Raw genomic sequence first — 14,442 nt, 5'->3', positions numbered from 1 at the left:
TAAAGGGCTATTCAGTGAAGTGGTGTAAAAGTAAGTGAGAAAATGAGTTTTTCTGCTAGGTTCCTCAAATCTTCCCACACCCTGGACTTCCACTTCTATTTCACAGTCTGAGAGAAAAGGGAAAAAGCTTCTTCCCAGGCAATGCACTCTTCCTTTGCCACAGTTGCTCCCAGCAACAAATTCAAAACAAATACTGTTCTTTACCTGAGGGCAGCAGAATCAGTTTTGTCTACAGAGCTCTAATAAAACAAAATTTCATTCTTCACTATTACATTCATTACTTTCATAAAATCAGAGTTAGAATAGTTCTGAGTTGATTAATGCTTTTTCAAATGACTCCTCTTACTCTGTTTTGGTACCATGTGGTTAATTTGGGTGAGAAGTTAGGAAAACGTGGTTATGTGTTGTGCTGAGTATTCATAGAAAGTCTGTGGAGCATTGAAAAAATGACACTGTTGTAAGACAAGTTTTATAAAAACTACTCATTTTGACTTTGTCTTCCCAAAACTGTTCAAGTGTATTTAATGGTATTGCAGTATTCATGGTGGATGTAACTACATTCCTGGGGAAATTCCCACAGATCTTTCACTTTTTGAATAAGCTTGTATGACTCATAGCACCTGCAGGATATGGCTAGAAATGTTAGAACACCTGCCAGTGAGGTTAGGGACAACTTGAACATACTTGATGAGGTACTGTGAGGTCTAAGCCAGAACTATAAATAAAATGTCACTGAGATTAAGACTGCAGTACATTAAGGAAATGCAAAGGACAGGTTCTAGAGGTAGCAATGTTGATACAGGCATTGAAGAGAAGCAGTTCTACTTTCTATTTATCAATGTTTAACTTCTCATAAGAAAAGATTTCTCACTGCTTGATGGTGCTATTGCAGTCCTTGAAAGCTCAAGTAAAAATATCACTCTTACTGGAAAGACACTCATGAGTTCAACAGCATATTCATTAAGCAAAAGCAAAGAACTGCAGATAACAAAATAGATCTGACCCAACAAGCCCTTGCTAAGATCATATTAAAAAATGACAAAGCTGTCTGAATTTTGATATCAATCTTTCACACACACTGTAATTGAGACTGAGGTTTCATAGCCAGTGTATTCATGAGCCTCCACCTGGGCATGTCAGAGCTTGCATAATCTGTGTAGACTTTTGTGATATGTGTTTATTGAAGGCATAAATATTCTTCTGTTGCTTATTAAGAGGAGAACTCTAATTTAGAATGAGCAGCAATACTTAAAAATGTGTAACTCTTAAAAGAAATGCTTTCAGTAGACTACTGTGTCATACTGGGAAGAATTCCCTCTTAGTGTAGCACAAGTAAGTGTAGAGACATATGCCTGATGCTTCCTCCTGCAGCCAGGCTCGTGTCACTGCACATTACTTCTTCAAGCAGTGTCTGAGCTCTGCTCTGAAACATGGCTCTGTGGCTCTTTCCCTCAGCCCACTTCACACTGGAAGAACTCTCTTCAGGAGCTGAAAGTTGCCTCCTCTTTCCATTGTGAAATGAGACAATTGTCCCACACTAATGCACTTGTGCATGTGGGATCAGTTTAACACACAGAGAGTTGTCAAAATGTCACTGCAACTGTGCACAGAGTTATCCTCCCCTCGGATGCTTTCCCCAAAGTGCCACAGGCTGAGGACTCACCCGTGGTATCTTGTCCCTTGCTGAAGCCACAGAGTCAGTGTTGCCAGGAGGTGTCCAGGGTAGTGCCCAGGGCTGGAGTGGTCACTCTGGGCATCCTGCCTTGTAACTCTGTGAGGGAATAAGGCACGTGAATAGGGAAGAGCTTTTGATTTCCTTTAATTAAAATGGAGTTTGTATGAGCTCAGAAAAGACTGCATATATTTACATAAAGATACTATCTAACATACCTTCTTGGACATTCAAGTCTCCATAAAAATGCAGATGTTTCCCTCAGCTATGCATTTTCAGTATAGTTCTGATTTTGTGTTTATTTTTTGGTTACCCCAAGCAAGCCACACAAATGCAGACAAAAACCCAGATGGTCCCTAATATTATAGAGAAGAGCACAAAAGGAAACCTTTGTCTCACTCTTGCATACATGTTTTTCATTCCCAAATTGCAGGAAGGAACTGTCTTTTCTTGCCCATCGCTTCTACTAGCTAATATAGAAAGTTACTGAATGTATTGACTGTCGTGAAGTTCTTGATAAATACTACTCCATGGCATACTTAAAAACTGCTGTGACTCCCTGTTGAGAATCAATTCCTTTTTCTTTCTTTCAGACATTTTTCTTGTGAGTTTTTTCCTTTTTTTTTCTAGTCACCTTCTAGAGTTACCCAAGAACAATGAGTTAGTAGGACATTTTAATTAGATATAGGGAATGTTTCTTGAAATCAAAGAAGCCTGTAAACATGAAAATTTAGATGAGAAAACTGAACCTTAACTGTTACACCTGTCTAGTCAGGAAATAAAATACTTATTTAAAGTTTTAATTCAAAATTGCTCTCAACTCAGTTCCTCTTTCTTATAATATCTTTTACTATGGAATATTTTGAAACAAACTGTTTAAGACCAATAACTCTGCAGAAAGTATACAGTTGGAAAATGTGAATTATGAGTAGATTAGAGAAAAATCACTATCTGCTGGTCTGCAATTTGCTAGAATACAAAAAAAAGAGAGGAAATGTATTGAATATGTTATTTTTTTATGAATTATTTGTCCATTACAAATTGATGCCCTGCTTTTCTCATGGATCTGAGCCATATAGTATTTATAATTTTCTCTTTTTGTGCAGTTTATTAATATTATTTTTTTCAGTTTCTCCTTACTTGCAAATCCTTCTTTTACAGATTACAACATCTGCAGCTAGGTAGAAATATTTATCACTTGGGAACATAACATAAAGACATCTGAAGAGTGAGATTGGAGAACAATTGCTGATTGTGTCACTGATACTACAAAATTTAGAAATGCTAAATCTAAAATATAAATTTACAAGAAAATATATTGTAAGGCATACAGAATAATAAAGCTTCTCATACCTACCAATCACCTGAAGAACTAAGTTCCAGTTTATAATTAGGAACACATTTTTAAATTAGCCTTCACTGTTGTTTGTAAGCAATGTACAGGGCTACTGTGCTATGTGAAGATAACTATGTCCTTCTGTACAATTCATATTTTCTCTGTAGGGGATAAATATTTTTGCATGGTCTGGAGATATTAGAATATGTTCAGAAATCAATTCTATAGGTTTCTTCTCATGAAAAAAACAAATCCCAAACCTAAAAAGGGGCGACTCTTACTCAAATGTGTCTTTCAGCTTTTAAAGGTTAAGGTGGAGCCTTCCAAAATCCCATTCTAAAATGAGAGGATATCATAGCTAATGTGATCATCAGTGAAAAACATGCTCATAGCTTGAAGTCAAAAGGTGGGGTTTTTTCTATTGGAAACCAAGAATGACACCAAGCACACACTTGAAAAGGGGTTAGCAGTACCTAGATTTTTCTAACCACATGGGCTTCCCTTGCAGAGCCATTGCATCAGAATTACAGCTGGGTAGGTAGTTCCCAGATTCTTGTGACCAGATTCATCTGATCAACCTGTTCTAAGGAAATTGGATCCTCTGGAGCGAGAACTTAAAATACTCTGCCCATATTAAGGCTAGTTCACTTAGTGAATTTAGCCACCTTTCATAAAATGAATTTGATTCCTCTCCAGAAGATCAATACAAAGTCTATATCCTGCTGGTCCTGAACTTGTAAGTGAATCAAATTCTATAAATGAAAGTGAGTTTTGTCAGAAAGTCAGAATCAGGTTTAAAGGTGAAGGTACAAACAGAGCTCTTGGGACCATGATGTGAGAAGGGTCAGGGATGCAAACTGTCATTTCAGATGGAGCAATGGGTAAAATTTGCACGTCTGAAAGCTTCTAGATGTGTAGGCACCAATTTCCATGGCAGTTGCCTGCTAAATTAAACTGATGTTATGCTAGTAACAAATCCTTGGTCATTTTCACTTCCTCTAGTGTGCTATGTGTGGCTATTAATGGAAAGCAGGTGTTGGAATCAGCCTGCAAAAAAGAGATGTTTGCAAATGTTGTTGCATTGGCAGCAGTTCCAAGCCATGGCAGCGCTCATTGCTCTTGCTGTCTGAGTGCTTAGTCACTCTGTTCCTGTACAGTCACTGAACAGCCTCACCGTGTACTAAATGCCTATTTTATTTGTTGTGTGCCTAGCATACTTAGAAATTCTGGAAAATCATTTGCAAGGTAGGATCTGAGCTGTCAGCTGACTCCACTGGAACAAGACTCCTTAACTTTTTGATATATGTACAGATAGAAGTCCTTCCATGAGCAATTGTTTCCAAGCATACGGGTGTATGAGTGAATCATTCCTCACAGTAATGACAAAGCACAGTCCCTTGTGAGCTAGCTAACCCTTATATGCTCACTATATAAGATGCCATTTTTTTCAGCTAAAACTTAATGGGGAATCTGGGGTACATGCAATGTAATTCCTCAGACTGGAATTTGCTCAGAACTTTTTCCAAGAGCACAGTGGAATTGGCAGTCATCACATCTGTCAGTAAGTCAGTCGTGCAAGATGGCATCCCTTTAAAAGGTACTAGTTTAATAGTGGGCACACTTATTAGGGTTTATTAGTGATTCAGAAGGGGAAAATGCTGCTAAGTTAATAGCTCTAATCACTTCTTGCTACAGCCTGCCTTTCCATAGCATGTTCCCAATAAACATGTTGACCCAATTCTCTCAAGGTGTAACTTCTCAAACACAGCAGTGGCTCAGAGAGAGCCATCAGTTGTGATGTGACCTGTATTTGTCAGTGGAGTGTCTCAGCGCACTGAGACTGGAAAGGAATGAATACTAATATTGTGGTGTCATGGAGAAGCCTGCCTGTCCTGCTTCTTATTTCAAGATACATATATTATGAAGAGATGTGGTGATAGGCAGCAGAATCTCTCTTACCTGCAGTTGAGCCACAGTTAGAGATTTCCAGTTCCTGTGTTGATGACTTGTAAATCTATTAGCTGAAAGCATTCACCTCTTCTGGAGGGAATGGCAATGGAAGTGAGGGGATTTTTATTTGACTTCTATAGAGATATATACACTAAAATGCATACTTTGTTAAACCACACAAAATTTTAAGGCAATTAAACTCTTGGAATATTGAATCTCTAACAGAAGTAAATTTGTACTACTTTGTTCTTGGAAGATTTCATCAACTTCTGCTAAACAGACATCTAGTCTTTATGACTGTGAAAAAGTCCATGATTTGACTACTTGTGTTGAGCTTGTAATAAAAACTATGTAATAGAGGGACTCTTATATTTTAAAGTGAACTTTGAGGATTTTAGTCTTGATATCTGCTGCATTTATGGTCACTGTATCCAGCTTCTCTAGGACTGTGTCTAAGGACATCTTAAAAATTATGGCTTTGGCCAGGAAACAGTTCCTCAGTTAGTTCTCTTTTGCCTCAAGCAAAGCATTAGTAAAGCAAAATTTGGACTAAAATCAATTCCAACAAAATGGATACCAATCAGTTGAGTGTGGAATAGTTTAGAAGTCCAGTCTAAAGTCTCATATGCCATCTCTGGCAGAAAACTTATTTTGCCCCTTCTTCTTCAAATTACAATATGACTCTGGAAAAGAACTTTTCTCCACCCGCCTATGTTGCACAGAACTAAATGAGGGTTTTAGAGACTAAAATGTTTAGGAGTGAAAATCTGGAATAAATTGAAAAATATTGTGCAATCATCAAATTAATGGGGTTCATAACTTGTGATCCAAGGAATCTGTTGCTCTCAGCCAAATCAGTGAATGAGTACAGGATTACTAGTTAGTGCAACATCTCAGCATTTGCAACCAAAAATTGACTTACCTCTCTCAAAATTGTTTCCCCTTTTTTGCTCATCCTCACTGTACTGGATGATTGATGACTTATTGTAATCATGGACCTGTATCGTAAATCAGAAAATGGGTGTTGTCAATAACAGCTAGCAAAATGCCTCTGTGTTGTCCTACAGTCCTGTACCCTTTGTCTCTTTATTTCTTTGTTGTAGACCTAAACCTCATCGTTCGTGTGCTGCTTAAAGATAGAAGAGTAGCTCTTCTCTAAATGGTACAGAGAAATTAATTGGCTTGAAAAATAGATCTTCACTTTATTACTTGCATTCACAGAAGTGACAGGGGCGTCACCGCCATCCGCATCACTCTGTTCTACCAGATAAATGGTAAATTGTATTTTCTATTTTAGACTTTTCCAGAAGAGGTGAATATGATGATAAAAGAAACTTTTGAATAAAATATCCCAAAGCTGTGAGACCAAAAAAAAACCTGTGTTCCTAATTTGCCAAGTGAAAGGCAGGAGATGTCTTCTGGCAAAATAAAAGCATTAAAATGTCTGGAATCAATTGAACTTCTCTATATTATATAGGCAATGAAGCAGCATACAGGAAATGTGCTGAATCACTTGCTGTCCCTTAATATACCACTATATAAAAGGTCTTAGCCCAGACTCAGTGGTGTCTTCATTTTAGAGGAAAGCAATTAGCTTAAAGGAAAACTGTAAAGCATGTCTTTCCTAGTCCACATTTGTACATTACTATATATTCAGACTGATAGAAAGAACCTGACTCAATGCATTTGCATTTAGGGGTTATACAGCATATTAATGCTGAGAACAATTGAGCAAATCAGTGCAAGGGGAAATGATAAACAGATTTGTCTTTTCTTACATGGTGATTAGCTAGAAAGTTCTATTATGTGGCTTTTAAGATCACAGTGCCAATAAACCATGCCATGTTGCACCTCTACACTGTACACACAAATTAAGTTTTTATTCAATAAACCCATGAAAATAACAATCACACTGGACTGATTTGCTATGAGCAATAGTATTCTTTCTCAGCAGTTCACCTTTCTGCCTCAACAACTGTGCTGGTTCCTGTGTTTTGCTCAGAGGAGTGCAAGAAAAATATAAGTGGAGAAGTAGAAAGAGCACCTTTGACTGTTATTCCCTCTTGCCTCAGCAGCTACACTGCAGTAATGTAGTGTAAGTGCTATATATCTAATTGCAAATTGTTTGTGGGGATACATGAGGCAAGCTGCAATACAGCTAACCTAGGGTCCAGATGAATTTTTGGGGGATGGGGAGAAGTACCAGGGACTCTTATTCCAAACCACAACAGTAAGATGATCTTTACTATTTATGTTATTTGGAATAGGTTTGAAATTACATCAAATAGGTTTGTAATTATAAGTGATTATTAAAAATTTATTAATGATTCTGGATGGCTAACTGGAGATACCTTAAAGCAGAAACTGCTGCGCTTTTTGTTCAGAAAGGAACACCTAAATTGACAGCTGATTTTTCAAAACTTAGGTCTCGCTGTAAGAGTTTGAGATCAGCCTCTATGCATGCAACCGTGTGACTTTGAGGCAATTGTGTTGGAGACTGCTCATCCTGCCTTTTTTCTTTCCTGAAATCCATGCCACCAGTAAAAGAAAATGATTGAAACTCATACTGAAATTGTTGGTACTCGTGATGTAGGGAAATTAATTAATCTTTATAGCTTTCAAGCACCTCTTGTGATCTTGAGAAATGCATAAAAGTGCATAAACTTCTCTGTATTTTTCTTTTAAGCTCTTTAATATCTGTTTCAGAATTAAGCACCAATTTTAACAACTTCACCTTAATCATTCATCAGGAAATAGAAAATGAAAGAGCTCTCATTCCCAGAATAAAGGGGCAGAGAAGGAGCACACACAACAGTGAACTGCATTTTAGTTTTTACGCCTAGAAAACTGTGAGTTTAATATATTAGGGTTAATATATTAAACTTCGCAGAGGTTAATGCTAACTGTCATTGTAATGAGCTGATGAATCAATGATTAATATAGTCAGTGTTTGCAAATTAAATTCCATGGTAAAAGGCAAATAAACTGAAGGGCTTCATAAGTTGGTCAAATTTGATTTTCTCATCAGAAAATTAAAAAAAAAAACCAAACCAGAATAAGCTGGAAGTGTGCTTCTGACTATTTTTCAGTACTGTCCAACTTTTCTCCCTTTTTCATTACAAGCAAAAAAAAAAAAAAGTGCAATACAATTTATCTCAATCTACTTCATATTTTTAAGCAAAACAGTATGTCCAAAAGACTAAATAAAACTAAATTTTCTTTCATTGATATACCAATGAGATTCCACCTCTTAGTTAATTTATATGGTAGACAGGTTTATAACTGGTAAATTAGCATCATGTTTTACAACAATTATTTCAAAAAATCTTACAGAAATGTGCGGTAAATTTAAGTGCTTTCTAAATCTGTCTTCAAAGGTTCACAGTCCTTATCAGATATTCAATAAATCCTATGTTGCAATAGTAAGCGCTTACATCATGCCAGAGACTATTTTAATTGTTCAGTTTGGATAGTAAATGCCAGGTGAACATTGATTTTTATTTTTTATGGTTTTATTCATTACAGCTTTTAGACTTTTGTTTTGTTTTGTTTTTTTTTTTTGCTGAAGGTATTTCATTTACTAGACAAACCGAGATTACTGACAAACTACATCTAAGCCTGATGGTTCTGGTTCTGTTCTTGAGAAAAATATACTAAACTTTGTTGCTCAGTTACATAAATTACAACATCTATATCACTGTTTTATGAATTAGAATATTAGGTAGTTAGTCTACATAATTTTAGAATCTTTATGAGTAAAATATAGGGAGGAATTAGTCATGCTAAGTCATGGTGGACACTGCAGATAAAAATTTCCTGTAGCCCCTGATGCTTGATGAGAGTTCACTGGTGCAGTGCTATAAGACCCACCATACTTCTAATCCCAGCCTGCAAGAGTGTCCCTGAATCCCTAACATGACCAAGCAGAGACTTCAGTCAGGTATTCTAGGTGATCTCATAGCCTGAGCTTTCTGCCTAGAGCTTTGGTCACAGACATAATCTAGGTGGGCTTTCACATTTATTAAAAACATAAAGAAACGTCAAACTAGTACTGGGCTCTTTCAGAGGTTGTTGTCCCAACTGGCAGCTAGTGGGCCTGGTATATTATATCTGTGCGAAAAGAAATCCTCGTTTCTTCTTGCACTTCCCAGAGTTAAGAACATCTGCATGTCATCTTCTGGGGGCATGTTTGTCACAACTAGGTAAGAGAGATATAGCACAGTGTATGCCTTTTCTTCCTCATTTTGACTTTCTCTACTGCAAAGTAATTGGTCTGACTTCCTTTTATGCTAAAATAATCATTATCTGAGCTGTGCCACAGACTCTGTGTGTGTGACCAGCAGGTTTTTCTTTTGTTGCTCTGTTGAAATTAAATGCAACAGTTTGCTTTGTTCAGAATATTTTCTGTATGGTTTTGCTTGTTCTTTGTTTTCATCACTTCCTACTAGAAGTTTTGGGCTGTGGAGCCTAAGTAAGGGTACTACAACCTCAGTGAGATTCTGGCAAGCACAGCAGGAGCCACAGCACAGCAACTAATTGTGCCTTCTCAATCAATACTAGTGTTACTCAAGGATCCATTTAAACTGATGTTCTCTTTCTTCCCCTTTGAAAGGAAGAAAAGGTTTCCCCTCACCTGGAAGTGCTTGGTCACCATACAAATAGAGCTTGCATGCCCTAGGGATTGGGAGCAGTGGGACATAAAGGGGCTGCTTTCGTGCACAGTCTGAGGCTCCCAGGCACAGCTATGGGGAACTCTGGTGATGGCAGGGATGAGCTTCTCCCTTTGAGTTATCTTAGAAACTTTCACTCAAGGAAAGAAAACACAAGTAGGGATATATTAAATACCATATTCTCTAAAAGGCCTGATCTAAGGACCAGTGGAATCAGTGGGAATCTTTCCAATAATTCCTGTATGTTTTGAATCATACTATAAATGCTTTCAGCCGGGAATGTGACTCGGAAGCGGATCCTACAGATGGTCCAGGGTCATCAAGATAACTTTCTTCCGTGAAAAATTATGTGACGGCCTAGAACACTTTGATGACTTTCTCATTAACTTTTACTCCACAAAGACAAACCTTTTGCCTTATGAATGACACGAGAAAAATATTACCCTGGAGAATAAGTATTGAGAGGATAGAATTTAAACAGATTTGTTTTCCTGTCATGAATTACTGTATTGCTCTGGCTGTGCATGATCCAGACTTTAGTGTGCAGCTGTCACTGAGAACCTTTCCCTGTCCATTCTCCTTAGTTAGTTATGAGGCTTTTTACAGTCTTAGAACTTATCAGTCCTGAGTGTGTACTTGGGCTACACTCTGTAATACAATTTACTCTTTCAGTTACTGTATTTCTATATGAGAAACAGCAATGAATGAACATGAAACTGTCTATTAGGTGGGATCAAAAGCACTGTGCATCATCAGGAAATAAGGTAAGAATGAAATGAAAACATTTCTTAGGGGCAGATAAAATGGCTTACAGAGGTTTCACACACTAATCCACTCAACCAGCATTCTGCCTACTGGCACGTCTGCTGTGTAGTTGGATAGGTTAAAGTAACAAGAACACTGATATATATTTCTGTCATTATTTAGGTTACTTATATTGTTTTACCTCAGGAAGAATTCTTAATCCCTCAGATTCTGAATACAATATAGTAAAGCATAACTTAAGTTCTGCTGGGAAAATGCCTGCCCTGATACCTATAAAATCTCATACATTAATGTTCCCATATATTTCTAAGGCAAATATAAGCAAAATAATCCATTAGTATTCAAAGAGGGAAATGTAATTAGAAATAAAAATGTAAGATAACCACATCCACCTTCCCAGAAAGAGATTTACATTAAAGAACAAGATGAAAATGTTTTCTCTTAAAGATTTTTACTAGGTAATTTCTAGCAGGGCAGATGTCTCCTCCTCTTGTCTCACACAGCTGTCCCAAACCAAGTAAGGGCTATATTTATCTTCAGTTCTGAATTTCTGAATTTGTGTTGTCATTCAGAGTTCTTCTAAGATAAAATACATCATCATTTACTCTATTAGAAAATAAATGTATGGATGTAATATGGAATTTGCATTCCATTACCTTGGTTTGCATGCCATAAAACATTTATTACACCCTTGGGCTACAGTCTTAATAATGACTGGGTGAAATGCACTAATGTGGTCTTGGCCTTGCTATAGAACAGAAGATTAATGCTCTTTGATGTCACCCAGCTAATAGTTGTGCTCGCCAATTTGTCCCTTCAAAAGACATTACAGTCCCACAGACAATCCCTGTAAGACTAAAGCTAGCAAAAAATGTTCAAACTGAACCACAAGCTGAAACGCAGTTAACCAAATAAGCATTACATTAGATTTTCATCTCTAAAAATAAATGTATGCAAGCATCTTTCAGTAAAGGAAGAAAGATCTTCCATGTTTTATTTCATCCTCTCCCTTTCTGATTATACCCTGCTGACATCAAGTTTAAAAAAAGCCATCAATATTTTCTTATGTTTTATGGCAGTTACAAAATAACATTTTAGTTAGGCTCCGTAAAGGCATATATCAGTATTTTCTACAGTCTCAAGCCTCTTGGGCTCTTCTCATGTAATAAATTTCACTGCCTATGATAAAACTATTGAATTTTTGCCTACCTGCTCCTCTTTAGAGAGAGGAAGGAGTTGTCCCTTTAACCTTAAGAGATAACTGCGAGATTTTTAAACATTTTTTACACTATGCATTGCTGATGTTTGTGTAGCTTATAAAGAACCCCAAAACACTTAATGCAATTAAACCAGCCTGTCATACCAGCAAAATTTGCAATCTTGTCAATCTTAATGAATTGAGCTCTGGATCAATATTTGGATGACAAACATCGGGGGAAAACTGTAAGGAGGAGCCTTGTGCACCTCCCAGTAGTTGAGGGCATGTCTATGCTGCTACTGTATCCACCTTCTGATGATCCCAAATTGAGAAAGAGCCTGTCTGGTTCACAACTGATGTAAATCAGCATTGTTATTTTAAAAGCAGTGCATTGACAATGACTTATACCAGCTGACTATTTTGACAAGACTGTATTATTTGTCACACTGTCTGAGTTCCAGCCTGGAGGTCTAGCACTGTGCCCATCTGAATTTTCCAAGGAGTTTTAACACAGGATTTTTCTCTTGCTGCAATTTCATATTTTGACTAAAATGGTTTTGGAATGTCCTTTCCAACTGAAAACTCTCTGCTGGTGTTTCTAACTGGAGATCATTGTGCTTCTGGGGTGAAGGAAGCTTGGATCTGTTTGGAGCAAAGCTGTTTGTAATCATGGAATGTAAAGCGCAAGATATATAATCAGCATGTGCTATATTAAAATCCTTTCAAAGCTCTAGATGTTGACTGACAGGCTACCCAACAGCATGCTTATATAGCAAAAAAATTTTAAAAAGCAGAAACACTAAACCAGTGGTCATAAAGCAATCCTTTGCAAGCACTTGTGATTAACATAGCAGATGAGCCAAAGTGAACATCTTTTTCTTTTTTTCTTTCATATGGCAAGAGAAAGCACAGTCTGTTTTAAAAATCCCAGTGCGCAGGGTATAGAGCAACACAGAGAGGAAACTAAGACTCTACAGTAAATTTTGATAAATAGACTATAAAAAAAGAGTGAGAAGTTTATGTTTGTTGAATAACAGATGGAAGTTGTCTCTTTATAAGGAAAGTACAGCCCTGCCAACCTAACACTTGTCCTGAAAATGAGATGACAAGAAAATAATACAGATTGTCATTTTTTTTCCAGCACCTATTCTGAAACAAAAAGTTTTATTACTCCTCTAACTACATGGCAGGTCTTAAGTTTCTGTTTGTGTACATCATACATATGGATATATGGCTATGGAATATTACTGGATATATGGAATCATTGGATTTACAATTATGTAAAATCAAATGTTAGTAGTAGATATAGGTATCAGTACATTTATTTCTATTATTTGTTTTAAAAAATGCCTTTACAAATCTCCAAAGACCTGTGGAGAACTTTAATCATTGTGTGAATAAGCATTTCTGTTCTAAACTTATATGTTTTGTGTTACAAAGGTATTATCTTCAAACCTCAAAGACTGAGGTAAAATATAACAGGATGAGCCATATAGATTTGGAGACCTAATATGGGGAATAATACAATGTTTGGTTAAACAATAAGGAAGTTTAATATCTAAATGCCAAGAATTTTTGGTTACCTGTGTAGAACCACTTTTCTCTCTCCTTTCCAAAGTGCCAAATCACCTGTAATAATCACAAGACATTTGGACTGCAGTCTTAGAAAAACCTCCACCAGCACTGGTGCACAGGTCTGTGCAGTACCATAACACATTTATTTCAAAGCCAATTTCAAGCAAGTTGCAAGTGCAAGTGCCACTTCTTCTGCCTGGTTGGATTTGTGATTTAAGTATCTCATTTAAGTCCTAGTTCAACCTGCGTCTCCTCCACTTGAGCTCTGGTCAACTGAGGCTGTGGTGTCTTTGTGTTTGGAAGCTGCTGAGCTGTCTCTATTTTCCTGCCAGATAACTGTTGTAGGGATAAGAAATTCCACTTCCAGTTACAAAGTAGTCTTCATGTTTTCATCCCATACAAGCAGCATATCTCTCTTGGCAACTGTATTTATGATGGCTCCTGGCTGTGTTTCTATTTTCCCTTTGGCTGACAGGCGGGTCAGAAATTCTGCTGGTATGCACTTTGCCTAGCGAGGCCTGGTTGTGGAGCCCAAAACAGAGGCCAGGCCTGTTCTGCTCCTCTCTGCAAACCTTTCCTGGCTTGGAAGCCAGGTGTGACTGCTGCTTGTGTGAGCTTGCCATATCACACTGTGATGCTGTAGCTCAGAATCGTGAAACATCTGCCCCATGAGAAGCTGATAATTGCTTTCATCCCAGAGCTTGGTGGGTAACACACATTTTCACTGTCAACCTTGACTCCTCTGTCACCTTGCAGAGATACCTTTCATAAACAGTGAAATATCTCTGCAAGGCCAAGTTTTAACCATTAAAACACTACCAGTAACCCAGCTGAAGATCTTGAATCAAGAAGTGCCAGAACAGCTAGACAGAATGTTGCTTGGTAGCTCCTACCTCCTTAGGACTTCTGTATAGTTCTCTAAAGGAGTTTTCACTAGGACCTGTTTCTCTAAATCAGAAAACAGAGCATCTAAAATGTTCTTACCTTCTCCCCCAACACCCAAACCTGTATGTTATGGTTAGTCCTTACAGATATTTCCATTAGACTCCTGCTACTCAGTAAGAAAGATACTTGCTACCTCTTAAATTTTGCATTCACTGTATGGCCACAGATTCTTCTTCAAAACTATAATTGAATTTTCTTTTTCAGCTTTCTATTTTTTTTCAGTTTTACACACAGAATTCTGTCAGAGTAAAAAGAAAAAAGGTAGCATTTTCCAAGATGTTCATATTGAGATATCTACAGCCTCCCTCCATCACCCTCTTCCCTCCATCTT

This window comes from Camarhynchus parvulus, chromosome 6 (assembly GCF_901933205.1).
Source record: "Camarhynchus parvulus chromosome 6, STF_HiC, whole genome shotgun sequence".
Lineage (NCBI taxonomy): Eukaryota > Metazoa > Chordata > Aves > Passeriformes > Thraupidae > Camarhynchus > Camarhynchus parvulus.
This window is presented reverse-complemented; position numbering follows the sequence as displayed.